The following is a 16,678-nucleotide window of genomic DNA, read 5'->3' as shown; positions in this document are numbered from 1 at the left end:
GTTTTTGCAGGGATTATATTTTACAGATTGTGCATATCACATGTCATATTATCTGATTTGTTCTCAGAACACCATATCTTAACACGATAGAATGTTAAAATAATGAAGATTGTTGGTACAAACCAGTACTGCACGCATTATAAGGCAAAGTCTGTAAATAAATATTACCTGATAAATTCTCTCGTCACAATTTATTGACTACACGTGTGTCACAGTGTGTTTTGTTGACTTGAAGCAATATTGGAAACTGAAAAAAATAAAATAGTTTCCACGAGAGCTGGCAGTAAACACATCAAGGGTTCTGGTGGGTAATTCAATTCCACTCAGCTTTTACACTGTTTATGACATTGCCAACCTTGTGTGAGTGATGTCATACAACCTTCTATACGGCTGGTGTCTCATACCTAACTTCAGTGATATTTTGTACTTCACACTAGCGACATTTCTAGTTGGAAGGTGGGCGGCTACTGCATATTACACAAGCTGTACTTTGTAATACGTAAGAGCTGGCTGTAATAAAACTACCTTGAGTATTACAACTTAAGAACTCTGTTAAACCTCATGCAATTTTACACCCTTATATTTTAAGGCGTTACGAGAAAATGCCTAAATTTAAAGATATGATTAATAGACATACAGACGACTTTTAGTTTTTTAAGTGTTTACTTTTTATATATTTAAACGATAAAGTACAAAAGGGTTTGAGATTTTTGTTTCTGAAAATGAGAAAGAAAAGAGTTTGTTTGCGGATTAATGATATCTGTAAAATGAGACACCTCGAATGTACCACTAAAAATGAGGGAGTTGAAGTACACGAGGTTTAACATTGTTCTTATGAGGCTACCATCAAGATAGCAGCCAACACTGCTGGCTCTTGACAACATAATGATTAATCGTTGTCGGCTTGTCGTCCCGAACCCTTCAAAAAGAGAAAGAAAAATAAGAAGAGCTCTTGACTCTTCTTTATTTTATTTCTCTAGAATATTAGGCTAGCAAGTGTCTAACGTACTGATTTTAATGTGGAAAAAAGTGTTAACTTCATTAAGAGGGAATTATACCACAATTTTGGATCCGGTTTATTTCAACGAACTAATTTTGGTGAAAATCTAGTTTCGTAACTAAATTTCTCTGGTTATCATCTTATGATATACGCGCTAGAAGTTAGAACGCCCCTGTGGTATGAGTAGCCAAGCCTTACGACTATAGATGAAGTACAAATTAGGAACTTTCCACCCACTGAACTAACTAATTTTGGAGAAAAAAAGTTTCGTTACTAAATATTCAGTTTTTTCATCTATGATAAACACGTTAGAAGTTAGAACTATCTTGTGGAATGAGTAGTCAAGCCTTACAACTGTGGATAAAATCAAAGCTCAGAACTTTCCACCCATTTAATAGTTAGTTCAAGTAAAAATGTAGCTTTCATTACTAAATATCTCAGTTTTTCATCTTATGATAAACACGTTAGAAGTTAGAACGCCTTTGTGAAATTATTTTCCAAGCCTTACAATTGTGGATGAAATCCAAAATCGGAACTTTTCCACCCATTTCTTCCCCATAGCACTAGTTTATCCGAAGGTCGGCTGTATTTGAATCTTCTACAACAGGGTTAATTGAAATGTGTCTAGGGTACAAATACTAGCATTTATGATACTGACAAGTCATATACAAGTCTCGTACATTTTTTTGAATCCCTTAAATATGTAAATCCCCAAGGTCCCTTAAGGTAGGGAATACCCGTTGTAAGCCTTTCCCAAGCCTTATCTGAGAGTCTTAAGAGGCTTTATTGTTTTACACACATTGTGGTCCTGCATAAATGTATCGATTGCACAGCTTTCATAGCCAATAGGCACGTACACTATGTGGTACGAGATCTATGTGGCTTGTTCCAACTACAAGTCTATAGCCGGGAAAATTGCCTCTTGCAGAATATTTTATAATTTCTACTTTGGTTTATTTTGCTGAAGAAATTGAGAAACTCATGTTTCATACTGCCCGTTTATAATATTTATATATAAATATTTATTGATGGGTATATTTATGTATTTAGTTGTAAGCTTTTTGCTAACAGAGGTCGTTGGCAACATTGTCTGGTAGATTTTCGACAAGTGTCCAACGAGCCAGCCACCGAGAACGTTTGTTTAGTTAGCACTAACCAGGGACAAGTACGGTTATAAGGGCAAGAGTGACATCAACTACCTGTAAATTTGGCATTCATAAATTCAGCGTAGTTGGTATACAGTAAGGAAGATAAACTATCTGTTAGAGAAGATTAAGGATTACATTATCCCATTTTACAACCGAATATAATTGGAGTTGAAAGTACCTGAGATTATAGTCCACTTGCACTAACGAACATTTTATCGTTTTATCATAAAGTAAGTTGAATAAATTATGTAGATAACGACTGTTGTTTACAAAGGAATTATAGTGCAGATTCATTAAACCAAGCACAGAATATTTAAGTAATTTATTTCGTCGCGTATTTACTATTTAATTACTTATAAGCAATGAGATCGGAATTTTTCTTCAAAAATAAGTGCTTTTCAATGAGTTCTTTTTGCACTACATCATTTTCATTAATAGTACAAGTTGTTTTGAAAATTTTACTGTATGTGTTTTTATCACGTAGAACCAAAGTTTTAAACTTTATCGGAAAAAATGCACATCAAGCATCACGATAAAAAACTACATTAATATTACAAAAATTATACGACATTGGCCTTAGAATGGTAAAAATAACAGATTTTTCAATAGAAAAATAACCAAAATCAATTATTTATCTGAAGAAAATAGTAATTATAGTCGATGAATAAATAGTAGATTTATGTCTATCAGATCGTCTTTGTCAGGACAGTGTAGCAGTAGAGTTTAGTCTCCTATACTGGCTGGGAATAGATAGCAAAACTCTCAATCTGTAACTGAGTACGCTGTAACACAGTGACAGCTGAAATCTGCTGTCTGACTGTGTCTGAAGAGACGAAACAACGCCGAAACAGCTTCACTCGCCGGAGTATCGCCTCCTTTGCTCAAATTTAGTTTCCTAAGGTAGCCGAAGCTCAGTGGTGGTACTGCAACCATAAAAAATAGAAGGTTTGTTTTATTTTTGTATTCGTACAATCCATTTTAACTCTGAGGAGTATATTTTAACTCAGATTGCGGCGCCTAGTGAACATGTTTCGACGTTGTTTCGTCTCTTCAGACACAGTCAGACAGCAGATTTCAGCTGTCACTGTGTTACAGCGTACTCAGTTGAAGATTGAGAGCTTTGCTCTCTCTTCGAGTACCCTCCCGACCAGTGTAGGACCTAGTAATTATATTGTTTACGAAAGCTCTTCACAAATCCTGCCTTTCATTGCAGAAATTGTTAAAAATATATAAAAAATATGTAAAAAATCTCATCTCATTCAAAAGGTTAAAAATTGTATTAATTTTGTGAATTCCAATTGCGAACATTATTACTAGAGTTTCTAGAAAATTAAAGGATTTGTCTTAAATTTTACTTATCAGTGAACTATGAATAATCTAAATTAACTCATTATTGACCTTTTAAAACATGTTAAAAACATGTTAATTTCGTTCTTTTTTTTACAATGTTTGCATAAAACCCAAAACCCTCTCTAGGAGGGAAAAAATTAAATACATCCTAATTCGAAAAATCAGCTTTATATTGTGTTTGAAATGCTAAATACGACCTTCTATAAAATGTTATTAACACTCCTTCTTCCTTATCAAAAGGAAAAGTTCAATATTGTATATGAATGAAGTAATTTAAATGAAAATTAATATTTAAGTTCTTCTTGGGGCACCGACTTATGACAAGTTATTAAATTTATTGACAATGAATGACTTTAATCTCTAACTCCACTCCTGTCACCAAATGAAAAATTAAAATTTATTATCAATTTATTATGTCCAATTCGAACTAAAATTGATTTCGAACGAAAATCAACAGTTTTGCTTTCATACCTATTATATAAGCGAGTTTTTTACGCCTTCCTTTTACAACTACTGAAAAATGTTTTAAAACTTTTTTAAATAGCTAGGATGTTTACTGCCATCTTGGATGTTCCTTACTGGAATAAATTTATTTTATCAAATATAAATGTAAATCTGTATTTAGAGTTAAAGATACATAAGATTTTTTTTAATCCTTTAAACTAAAATGAACACACTGTCGAAAAAGTTGTATTCATATTTGTTGTCCTAAATACATTTGAGATAAAACTGAATGACAATTGACTCTACATTGTATTATTATAAATTATATGTTACTCAGTATTTATACCGAGGGTCATAGTATGTGGACAATGCAATTCACGTAGTGAATCTTATCGACTGCATAAATAATGATCATAAGTAATATTATCACTATTTAACTAACCGTCCTCATATCATTTACCTGCACATTCACAGCTAAATTGCAGTGAATTCAAAAGTTGTTGGGATAGTACATGTAAAATGCAATATTACAAAAAAATACAACTATTTTCTTATGCATTTTGTATAGTACAATGTGAATAATAAGTTACCTAAACAATAAAACGTATGAAAAATTTTTTTTTCATTATTTTTAAAACTCTTTTCACTTTAATAACGAATAAAATTAAAACAAAATTTATTCGAAGCGACGAGATTACCATTGTAAAATAGTTAAGAAGTTATGAATAACTTCTACACAAATATAAGCTAAATCGAACTGTCTGAAATTATCTATTTACGTTAAACTATATTAAAATAAAGTGGAAATTCCTCAAAAGCAATGGTGGATAGGTGAATGAAAGGTAAAAAGTGAAGAAAAAACGTCTCGCCTTGCATAATCAGAAACAACGAGTACTTGTAAAAACGTATAAATACACCCACGCATTGTGTAATTGATATAAGAAAAAGTTGCTATTCGAACAGTTTAATATTTTATCACGTATTTTTGACGTATAAATAAAAAGTTATAATTATTGTGAATCTTATAATAAAATGTTACATTTAATCCAATATGTCATGACAAAAAACTTAGTGAAACAAAGAGCTTAATGAAAAATAGTCCTTTTTTGCTATGTTTTATTTAAGCTAAATTTTACATGTTAACTTTTTCTTATTTAAAACCACTATTGCCTCGTAATGTATATTATGCAAGATTTTAACAAGGAAAACTGCGGACAAGGAACAAGGAAAAAATTAGGTTCGATTTAATACAATGAAGTTTTTATTTTAATAGTTTGAAAGCAATCAGTTTTGTACATTTTAAGTAAGGTATGAATCACCCCTATTTCGTAGTAATATTAGTAGATTGTTTTCTAATTCTGTGTGTTTTCACAGGTGGAGTCAATAGCCATTGTTTGTTTAAAAAGTCGTTTATTAAACTGTTATGTATAAGTAGAAGTTAAAACTTGTTCATTCAACTACCATGAAATAAACGTTATAATTAAATTTTATGTTTAAAGCAGTTCATATGTTTGCATGAACATAGTTTTCTTCGAAAGTTGTTTAAAGGTGTTCATTCAATCTGTTAAAACATTCTCACTAAATAAGGAAGTCCCATTACTTGGGAAGGTTTTTACTAAAGAGAACGGAAAATTAATTAGGCAGTTGTGGTGCTGAGTATTATTGGTTTTACCCTTAACCTCCGTCTATTATAATTTAACTTAAATTAAATTTTTCTGAAAATTAAAACAATCTAAAAAACTGTTAATACTGGAAATCGATAGCGTCAATTAACATAAAATTTTATATTAGCATATACGGTACTTTGATATATTCTATGTGACTCACAAATATGTAATTTCACCCAAAAAATCAAAGTAATACCAGAAATAGATAACGAACTTTTTATAAAATAAATGATCCAAACTCGTCTAAAACCTACCGGGATTAAAATGAAATGTATTATCATAGAAACTAATGATAAGAGAACATGAATTGCCTTCTAGGCATGACAACAATCCTATTAATTTTTCTAGGTCTAATAATGAATTTAATAAAGTTACTAACCATAATGTAAAGTAAATTCACCGGTGTATCATTCTTTAAGACATCGTTTTTTCTACTTTCTCGTAGAAAAATATAAATTTGGATTGGGAAAACCTGAGATCAACTTTTTAGTATTTCCAGTAGTCAGTAATAGTTATTATGTTTTAACCTAATTTACTATTTAAATGTTTGTGTATAAGTTAAATGTCATAGCATAATGAAAACTATGATGTGATAAACCAGGTTGCTCAATATAGGCTATATATATATATATATATATATATATATATATATATATATATATATATATACTAGTCATATAGATAACAAATGGCTATAGGTGCTGATTAAAAAAGTGATGTAAAACATTAAAACTGAATCGTGTGGATCGGTAAAATATGCGATGCAATAACGGGATAACTTCTCAATCTAACTGTAAAGAACCACAAAAGCTGTGAGATATTTTGTTGCCTAAGCATTCTGTAACTGAGCATTCCCACTGTAATTGATAATTCTTGAATTGTAAGTGCTTGCCAAGAAAATGTTTTAAAACTCTGTAACGAAATACCTGTTCTCGTAGTGTAGACGGTGTGAGGTAAGACGTTTTCTGTAGTGTAAAGTTTCGTAATTTGATGTACGTAATAAACCGGCTTTGTGCAGTAAAACAAAAGTTGTAAACGTATTTAACAGTTCTCCCCTGCAATACTGAACGTTAATGTATTCGGCTTCCGTCGCACAAAGTTCGAGGTCCTAATATTATTCGTTACCATAGAAACTGACGCTTGAGTTGTCCACCTAACTTTTAGAGAGCATAATTGGGATTGAATATGGGATGTTTCACATTGAATTCCTCCGAGTAAATAAATGTGGTTTTTGCCACCGCATTAGTGCGTTGACAAGTAGGTATTTAGTTCCGGATCTGCAAAAAGTATGCAATAGGTGTGGCAAAATATGTCCTAAGACAAGCAGAGATAATCAGGATTGTGTAGGGTGCCCACGGTATAATTATAATACTTATGTTATTGGTACTTTATCATTATAATTTCTCCATTCCAAGATATGGCCTTTTCCATTATTATTAAAAGCAAAAAATATGGGGTATCGTAGTCAGCCGTGAAGAGAGAGAGAGAGAGAGAGAGAGAGAGAGAGAGAGAGAGAGAGAGAGAGAGAGAGAGAGAGAGAGACCCTCACAGTTGGCTTCATGTAGACCTTACAAAGACAGAGTGAACGTTTATTGATTTACTAATAATTTATTAATAAGTTGCAGCAATGGGAGAAGTGATGAGGTAATATATGTTATTATAAGGAAAACTTGTACAATACAATCTCATAGTATTAATAGTCTATATAATTTTTACATCCCATTCAATTATTGTCTACTGAAAGGTAATCAGGTAACATGAGTTGTGATAAGACCAAACTCTGTTACGAAATACTTGCAGTGCTTATTTGTTCGCCATAGTTTTATTTTTATACAAATTGAGTTGTGCTTTAACACTTGAAACATTTGATAATTTTATTTCTTGGATAAAACTAGACCTGTTAGGAAATGAAATTAAGCAAAAAGTCATACATTAAATTAGCTAATCAAACGATCAGTCAGTCATCGTTCGAAATTAGGCCGCTTTAGTTGCAAGTTTTGAAAAATAAAACTAAGAAGGGAACTAATGTAGAGCCACGGTATGATTTTGAGAATCACATCGTGATTAAACCAATAATTAGAATAAATAGGCCCAATACCGTTTCATTTTTATTTCTGCCATGACGATTGCCATTTATTAATGACCTTTGATCAGTTTTCAGTAATTAGTTGGTCAGTTCAGACCTATTGTGACCTGCATTATTTAGTTCGTTCTTAATGATTAGTGTTTTCTTTTTATTAAGTGCATCTTTCAGAAGTAGGATACACAGAGTTCAAATACAAATTGCTTGTTGTGGTTCTGACATGCGTGTCACAACGCTCTGGTATAATTTGTTTATTTTAAACCTAGATTGTATTTACGTGTCAGGTTAGTTATCCATCTGAGGAAGAGATCAGATTGCAGATCTCGAAACGTTGTGTTACTGAATCCATGTAACACTATACGATGAAAAGTTCTGTCTCCTTAACATCCCTTCCATCATTTAAAACAAACTTTAATCAAACAAATACGCATTTTTTATATAATTCCCAATTGCCTTATCACCGTTCCTCTGAGCTTAACCACAATATTGAAAATGTTCCAGAACATCTGCAAGGTGCGGGGATGGAAGAAGGGCGATCCACAATACGAGAAAACTAAGACCGTACTCAATAATGTGTGGATTGGTTTACAGGCAAAGGCCGATGCTGACAATGATCAACAGGTATATGTATAACACTTACAGTTTTACATTTTTGTTAGTAAATATATGGAAGGATTATTGTCTTTCTCTAACAATGTCTCTACTTTAGAACCAAAACCAATGAATTTATAACAGTTTTAATTCTGTTTCTGACCCTAAAAATATAGTTTTGATAATAACGTCCTACTCTGACAAAAATTTTAATTATCAGTATCAATAACAGTAACCAACATTTTTGTTTTGGATTTAATTTGTTCATTTATATGATATAACAGTGTAGAATTTTTATGTTTAAACAATATTTTCGATTCCACAAATTTGAAGTAATTTTAACTTTGTGGCATGACCCGTTTTTTTTTAAAGCAGTTAGAAAGACAAAAACTTTGAACAAAATAAGTATAAATTGGAGTAACGTTACGGAAATTATAGTAAATTGTAGAAACATAACAAACTATGCCTCATCTCTTTTCAGCACGTAAAATCTATGAATAGTTATAAAATGACAGTCTACAAAACAATAATAATTTGCAGCTTTAAATTTTAGCAAGCTAACGTATAGTCATATTTTTTTATCAAATTTCGTAGTTCAGCAACATCTTTCATGTGAGGTGTTACAAGGTGTAGTCTGCTGAGAGGGGGTGCAATATTAATGAATTTTTTCTTTGGTACAATAATAACTCTGATCAAGATACATATAAGGCATAGCAACAATCCCACAATTGGTTCATTCCTATAGCAAGTTCCATACATATCGTAACAGGAGAGAATCTAGATGCAGAGTTATTTGTCTAAAGCTTTGTCTCAGTATAGATGGAAAGGATAGAACTGGTCAGTAAGACAGGTATTTTGTCTGGACTGATAAGATAGCAAGACAAAGTTTAACTGAACTGGCCACTGACTTCCAAATACTTCTCTGCTAGCTTACTGTCTGTCTGTATGTCACAATCTGAAACATTTAAGTTTAAAAACTTTAATACCTTCATCTCTTACAATTTCTAGAACGAAAAAATAAACCAAACTTCACACACAGAATATTAATAAATTGTTTCATAATATAATAAATCTTTTATGAAAAAATAATTTTAGATACGAGTTTTTGTTTGTTTAGATACAAATTTTATTCCCTCTTGATTAAAAATTGTATTTATAAGAGAAGATTGTTTTTATTTTATTGCAGAATATTTTATCCGGTACAAGAATGACTAGGGCCTTACTTTTTAGTAAAAAATGGCAAGTTATTCGACATTTTGCTATCTAACAAAAATATTAAGAGTGTTAAATATTATTTATGCAACAAATTCACTATTAGGAGTAGGAAACCTTTTGGAGGTGAATATAAAATATTTGTTTTACAAAATACATTGAGGTGCTGCCGAAGCCTGCACTGATGTCAACGAAAGAAAAACATCCCTCGAGATAGAACCTATCAGTAAAATATCAAATTCTAGAGGGGCTGATCAGAAATATAAATTGAATTGTAATGGAAAGGCAATTATGTACCGTGCAAAAAACTTAAATAGTCATGTCATGCCGCGCGGCCTGCCTTAATTGGGATTCTCGAGAAAGATAAGATAACAGCGACAACAATACCGACCGCAATATCTGGAAATGCTTGTTGATTGATGGAAGGTTAGTTCTGTTACTCAACTACATCGTTTTATAACGTTCTAAGTTAATTGAAAAAAGTTTAAGCGTTGGGGGCATATAACGGAATCTGACCTATCTCATATGTTCTATAATATATGTACTACTACGTGTTTTGTTTAGTTTACTTTTGTGTGTTTGAGTTGTTACTACTGTACTGTGTGTTTTAGTTGTTATAGTACTATAATATTTTATGATTTTTGCTGTGCATATTATTACATGTTGCAAATGGCGTACTTCTTAAAAGTGTTTGTAAAATAATATGTAAATCAAATAGAGACAGTTTAGTCTCCAACTTTTATTAAAGAATACACAATATCCACATAAAATGTATTAAAGCAGCAAGATCAAAGTTTATAACAAGTTTTATTTAATCCCTGGTTCTTCATCCTCACAAATACCAATCTTTCTTATATTTATACGAAAAACATAATTGTTTCATTGAGACAAGTCTAAATACGCATAACGTATTATTAAAACAAGATTATACGTAATTTTTATTGTTTGCGGTATTCTAGGTAGTATATACTATTAAAACACTATTGTTGAACTTAAATTATATTTTTAACGTGCAAGTTAAGGAAATTGTTCATGTTAAAATAAATAGACAGTGTAGAAAGCTATATCGTAGAAACTACTCATTCTGTTTATTATTTCTTTAAGTTTAGAAGGAAAATGAAAATAAGAAACCATATAAAACTTTTCAGTTTTATGACCATGACTGTTATTAAACGGAATTTTGTTTAAATTCTCCGCTCACTGAACTCTTCGGCACTTTGCGCTGCTTCGGCACTTCGTTTCAAGGCCAAGCTACTCGTCGTACAATGGATTATTTAACCGCTTACACCGGACAAAAGTGACCGATGTTTTTTTAACTTGTATGATATTAGCAGTTGTTTCAGATATTAAAAGTTATATTTCAGAAATATCAGATTCCATGTAATGTAATTTAAAAAGATTGTAAAATTTAGCCGAATATGGAATAATCAATAAACATGTTCATTTAATCTTAAAATAATTGCCGTAGGGGGTATAAGCGCACTATAATTTTAAAAAGGGGCTGTTGTATGTTATATGAAATATAGAATTGTAATGAGTTTTTAACAGTGAAACGCTTTTTAAATATAAAGTTTAGGCGTAAAAGAGAATTGTTATAACTTTATTAAATTAGGAATTAATTTTCCCGTTTTGAAATTGTCGTTTCACAGTTAAACATAACAAAACAATGTTTAGTTGCTTGATTTGTCCATCCGTGGTTTGGAGTTTGGGCTTTAGCATAAAAGATAAATACTGAAACTGCTCACCGAGGAAAACTTTAACTAAACGTAAAAGTTTTCATTGAAATGAAGCGACCCTGGCTAATAGGGAAGTTATCTGTGGTCAAAACATTTCCGAGTAAGGAATTAGCAAAAAGTTTCAAAATTGACTTTTGTCCGTTTTAGCGGTTAAACACTCCACTGAGGCGTCGTTCCAGTTTGAATGGTCTCGAGAGCTTTCTCCCAACTCCGTGACGTGACTTTGTCATATTGCCAATGGCGTACCCGCGCAGTGTAGCGGGTTCGGTGGTTATCGCGAGATAACCGGATCAAGCAACGTCGAGCGTGGTTGCTGCTTGGATGAGTGACCGCTTAGCGATCCTGTCCTTGCAAGCAGCCTGCCCGGCCACTGGTGGTGGTTCGGAAGTCATCTCTAAGCCGTTGGTCCGCAGGTTAGATGTTAGAGAGAGTGTCTTAGCCGTAACTTCGCCTGGTAAAATGAAAAATCTTTGCTTTACTTTATAGCTAGACTTTATTTGATTTATTATAAAGTATCAGAGTTTGGTCGGGACGAGAAGTGAAGTGACGTTCCACCACCGCGTAGGTCTCCGGTAGTCGTACAATCTCCGGGGTTAAATCGAGCCGGACGTCCATCCACAATAATATGTGTGAACGTGCAATTCACATATAGCCCCTAGTGAGTAGGTTAATGCTAGTGCTTTACACAAATCGCGCCAGACAAGGTTGTCGGTAGATCAACTCGCACCTGTAAACGAACAAATTGCAGCAAATTTAACCAGGTGAGAACGGGAATTTCCCACCGAGAAGTTCCTCGCCTCAGGTACGTATCCTTCTCCAGAGCTGCAAACGTTTCGGTAGACCGAAGGTAAGTTAGGTTACTTCCACCCACGAGTGAGCAAAGGCTGTACCTCAGCCGACGGAGTCCACCCCAGGTTAGCAAATCTGGTCGATCGTGGACGAACAATCTACGACGGCATTTAGCCTTTGTCACATTTCCTGACCTTCTTTGGAAGGATGTTAAGTGTTCACGATAGGATAGCTATTTTACCGCGTAGGTCATGTGCATAGTTCTTTCGAACAAACCCACCAATGTACAGTTTGCGAGCGGTAGTGTCCAGGAAAAGGGTGCAACATTCATTTTTATAATCGTTAGGCAGGCTCCTGCTATGCACGAGAGGTAATCGATTAATGACTCCTATGGTAAATATGGTTCAAAAATTATACGGGTAGTAAAATCGAGGGTTGGTGATAATGAGTTACGTCACCCGGCATTGGCTTTGTGTCGAAGACAAGATAGACTACAGAGCTACCTACTCACACAGGATTGCGCGCAGGGTGAGCTGAACGGCTTTGACCCTTGTGCCTATCACTGCGAGAAGCTCCAACTGCACCGATTCCACCTCATATGGCTGTGAGCTGCTTGTGGCCGAGGGATTCGAGGCAAAATCGAATCGGACGGTATCGGCCTGTAAATACCGCCACACTCCTATCAACTTCAGTAAATAAAACATCGCTTATTCTAGTCTTACACAAACCTAACAAAAAATAAACATTTTTTAAAATTTCAAAAAGTGAAAGTTTAGAATGCCTTAATTTTCTAGTTGAAGTTAGGATTAAGAAGCCCTCTCTAACAACCCACGGCAAAAAGGTGACTAACGGGCGGGTATTCCATCTGCTTGCTAAGACAGGATCGCTCACCGGTCACCCAACAAAGTATCAGAAACGCTCGAAATTGATCCGGTTCTCGCGATAAACGCCGCGCCGTACCGGCTACATAAAATCATTGACACAATTACTTACATAAATCTTTCAAAGATAAATTATCTTAATGTAATTCGTAATGATATATGCCAAATAATTTGGATTAATTGTATTTTACTTTATCGTTGTATAATCGATATTCCTTATTTAGTACACATTTCTTAATTTTAGTTTGTTTATCCATGGTGTGCCTCATTACTTTACTCAAATAAGGGCAACCCCTAATCTTTTTATAGTCATACTTACATCCAAATTTCAATTTATAAAACTTACTCTGTCTGTTTTTCCTTAGGTGACGAATGAGGAGTGGTGCAAAATGTGGGAAGAATATTCGCGCAACCCCAATAGTGTACTTGACTGGCAACTACAATTTCGTGACTTCATGTTTGATCTTGAAGACACATCAGGTAAATTTTGGTTTATCATTTTCTTACATTCATTTTTACTTTTTTAAGCTCATTTCTTTAATGTTACATATCATATAGCATGGCAGATAGCGACATTCCTTTTATTCGAGTTTGTAATTTTTTTATTGTTTTCTATTAACGCATTAAATTGATTTATTCATATTGGTAAAGCTTTTACCACATATTGACAATCGATAATATTTTAATAAGATCGAATATGTAGTGTTTAAACTTCGTACTTCGTATGAAGAACAAAGTTTGCACACACACAAAATAAGGGGCAGTGGAATAGAGTATTTTTGGCGTCCTTATTTCCAAAACAATTATTTCCCTTGTTTAGAATTACCTTTAACAAATCACTAAAAGAATGGTAAATTTAAATAAATCGTTGTAGATCGTAGAGCTCCCAGGAAACAATAACGAACTCGCCGTTGTTTCCTTGACCTAGAAATGTCTGGTTAGTACTCATGGGATAGAGTTTATTACTTTCATACACTTTTGCTTATCGTTTTACTTTTACCACCCGAATTGGATTACAAGATATATGTAGATCTTGTGGTATTTTTATGTAGTATACTGTGGTATAGTACTATAACGGATTACTAGATGAATCACCAAGAAAATATGAAATTACTTCTACCTATTTAGGATCTATGGAAATTGACGTATTCAGGTAAATCCTCACAGGTAACAGAGTACTGAGCAACATTCATTCTACCTGTTTTTTTTTAACGTTAATAGGCGTTCTCGGGGTTGCAAAACACCCCATGGGGTAAACAGTGTTAAGTAATATTAACGCCTACGTTAATAGGCGTTCTCGGGGTTGCAAACCACCCCATGGGGTAGACTGTGTTAAGTAATATTAACGCCTACGTTAATAGGCGTTTCTCGGGGCTACAAAACTCCCCATGGGATAAACTGTGTTAAGTAATATTAACACCTACGTTAATAGGCGTTCTCGGGGTTACAAATATCCCCATGGGTTAAACTGAATTCCAACTATTTAGTACTTACGATAATGAACTTTCTCAGGCTCACGCAAATTCCCATGGGTTAAATTGTGTAAATAACATTGAAGAATTTTTTAAATCAAATTGTGAATTTTATTTCCATTGTGCTTAGTTATTTATACATCACGATGACAGAGTGGAACACTAGTATGATGTACTTTCGCTTGAATTGTTCGATGTAACTAAGTGAACTGAACGTTGCAGGTGATGGCGCCATCGACGAGGAGGAGTTTGCAATGATATGTTCCAGTTACAATGTTCCCGAGCAGAACGCCCGAGATGCCTTCCGCAAGTTTTCTCGTGTAAGTGACACAAACACTACTTTTCTCGTCAAGCCTTATTTTTAAAATCTTTTCTGTCATATTTTATTATATTGAAACCTTATAAAACACACGAATTTTGGATATCTTGTATCAAATTTGTGGAAATATCTATTGTTTTGTCATATACGAGTATTCTTAGTTACAAAAATGGGTATCTTTAACTTTAGTGTCAGTGCAAAAGTTTTAATATCAATCTGATGATATAAAGCTACAGACCGTTTCACTATAAGTTCTGGAGAGGAAAATGAATTTCCGATCCAGTCTTGAAATAGGATTTTCAGTGAGTATTTGTATTGCCAAAGTTGTCAAATAGTAAAAGTTAGTTATCTACGATCACGAGTACTCCCAATAGCATTGTGAAGTTGACTTAGTTTATTTTCGTACTGCCTTATGATCCAACTGTACAGGCAGACATCTTGGTTTAGTTTCCCTAACCACAACATTGAACCTCACAATTTTACATCCTTATTTGAGGTTGTAAATTAATAGGAGACGTCATTAAATTACATGTATTTCCCCGAGCGACACATAATTTGAGAGATGGTACTATTTCTAAGTATATATTTCTAACATGCGTTATATTTGCAGTTGTGTATTTTGATATGGTCAATAGCTTTCTTAACAGCTTTTCTTAACATAACACTATATATTCTATTCAATAAGTTTATAGCTGAAAAACGTTTAACCATTGATTCTCCATTTAATATCAGAAACTGTTTGTGTAACCAGTTACTATCCACATAACTTGTCACATCGCTGTGGTATGTGTTTGGGTATAAATTCAATTTTCGATAATAGGTCTCTCGTAGGAAATATACGACTTATTTATTAGAGCAATACCTGAAAAGTTTGGGTTGTCCATTTAATTTCTCAAACAACGAACAACACTAAACGTATTTGCTGTTGTGTGTCACTAATTTTGTTAACAGCTCTTCTATTGGCACAAGTAAGAAGTATTATAAAATTCTGCATATTACTGTAAGTCATTCTGATCTGTATTATACCAACTAGGAAAAATAATTCACCAGAGTGGAGAAGTTTGCGGATCTGTGGGTAGAATACTTCGCCTAAAAGAGCCCTGACCGCCCCCGAAAACTTCATTTTCAAAGTTACCAGGTTGGAAAGGATCGTACCTTGAAGAAGAGCCATTTTGCTCTAAAAGACCTTATCTAGTTTGGCACTTCTGTATTGTACCAGCTTATGATTTCTCTGTCGTTTTGCAGAATGGGACCTTAGAAATCACACACGGGAAAAAAAGTTTGGGGAGCTGTGGGTAGAATACTTCGCCTCGGAGGATCCATCCGCCCCAGGGAACTTCATCTTCGGAGTTACCAAGTTCGAATAGGCTCATACCTTGTCAGAGAGCCGATTTCCTATAACAGACGGTAGCTAGTAAGGTATTTCCGGGGTGGGAAGTGTCAAAAGCATTTGTTAAAGATTTTGGTGATAGTGTTTTTCATCTTGGGTAGGTTTCTAATGATGTAATTTGAATACTGTTCGGTTAAAGTTGGTGATATTTAAAGAATTGAAATCGTTAAAAAAAACCATTGGTATAATGTAGGGTTAAAAGGTGTTCATTGTAGGAAATTTAGAAATTTAATAAAAGCTGTAACGAGTGCATGTTGTTTTTACACTTATATTTATTTTAAAAGTGGGGGACGTTAATATGTGTAATAAAAAGGAATAAATTTACATATAATCGATATAACGTCAAATTTAACAACTTAAAAATCAACTGACTATATACACATCGCACTTTATCTATACAATACACGAGGGCTAAATGAATTTTCCTCATAACTTCCCGTTGTTTTACGTTTCACACCCATTTCTGACAATACATCCATTGAACATTTTCCTAGCTTTGGACTTTATGTGATAGAAACTGGGTATGAAATTTAGTTCTTCCTAAAGCTGTTTAAAATAATTACTTTAATTGTGTACACAAGGTAAATTACAAAAAT

General features: G+C 33.5%; 1 pseudogene; it reads left to right on the top strand.

Moving 5' to 3' along the window:
- Positions 1-8,184: 8,184 nt before the first annotated feature.
- On the top strand, positions 8,185-16,238 carry LOC124371411 (annotated as a pseudogene).
- The last annotated feature ends 440 nt before the right edge of the window (positions 16,239-16,678 follow it).

Source organism: Homalodisca vitripennis, unplaced genomic scaffold (assembly GCF_021130785.1).
Source record: "Homalodisca vitripennis isolate AUS2020 unplaced genomic scaffold, UT_GWSS_2.1 ScUCBcl_1373;HRSCAF=4918, whole genome shotgun sequence".
NCBI lineage: Eukaryota > Metazoa > Arthropoda > Insecta > Hemiptera > Cicadellidae > Homalodisca > Homalodisca vitripennis.
Note: the sequence above shows the minus strand (reverse complement) of the source record. Positions and strands in the feature narration are given on the sequence as shown.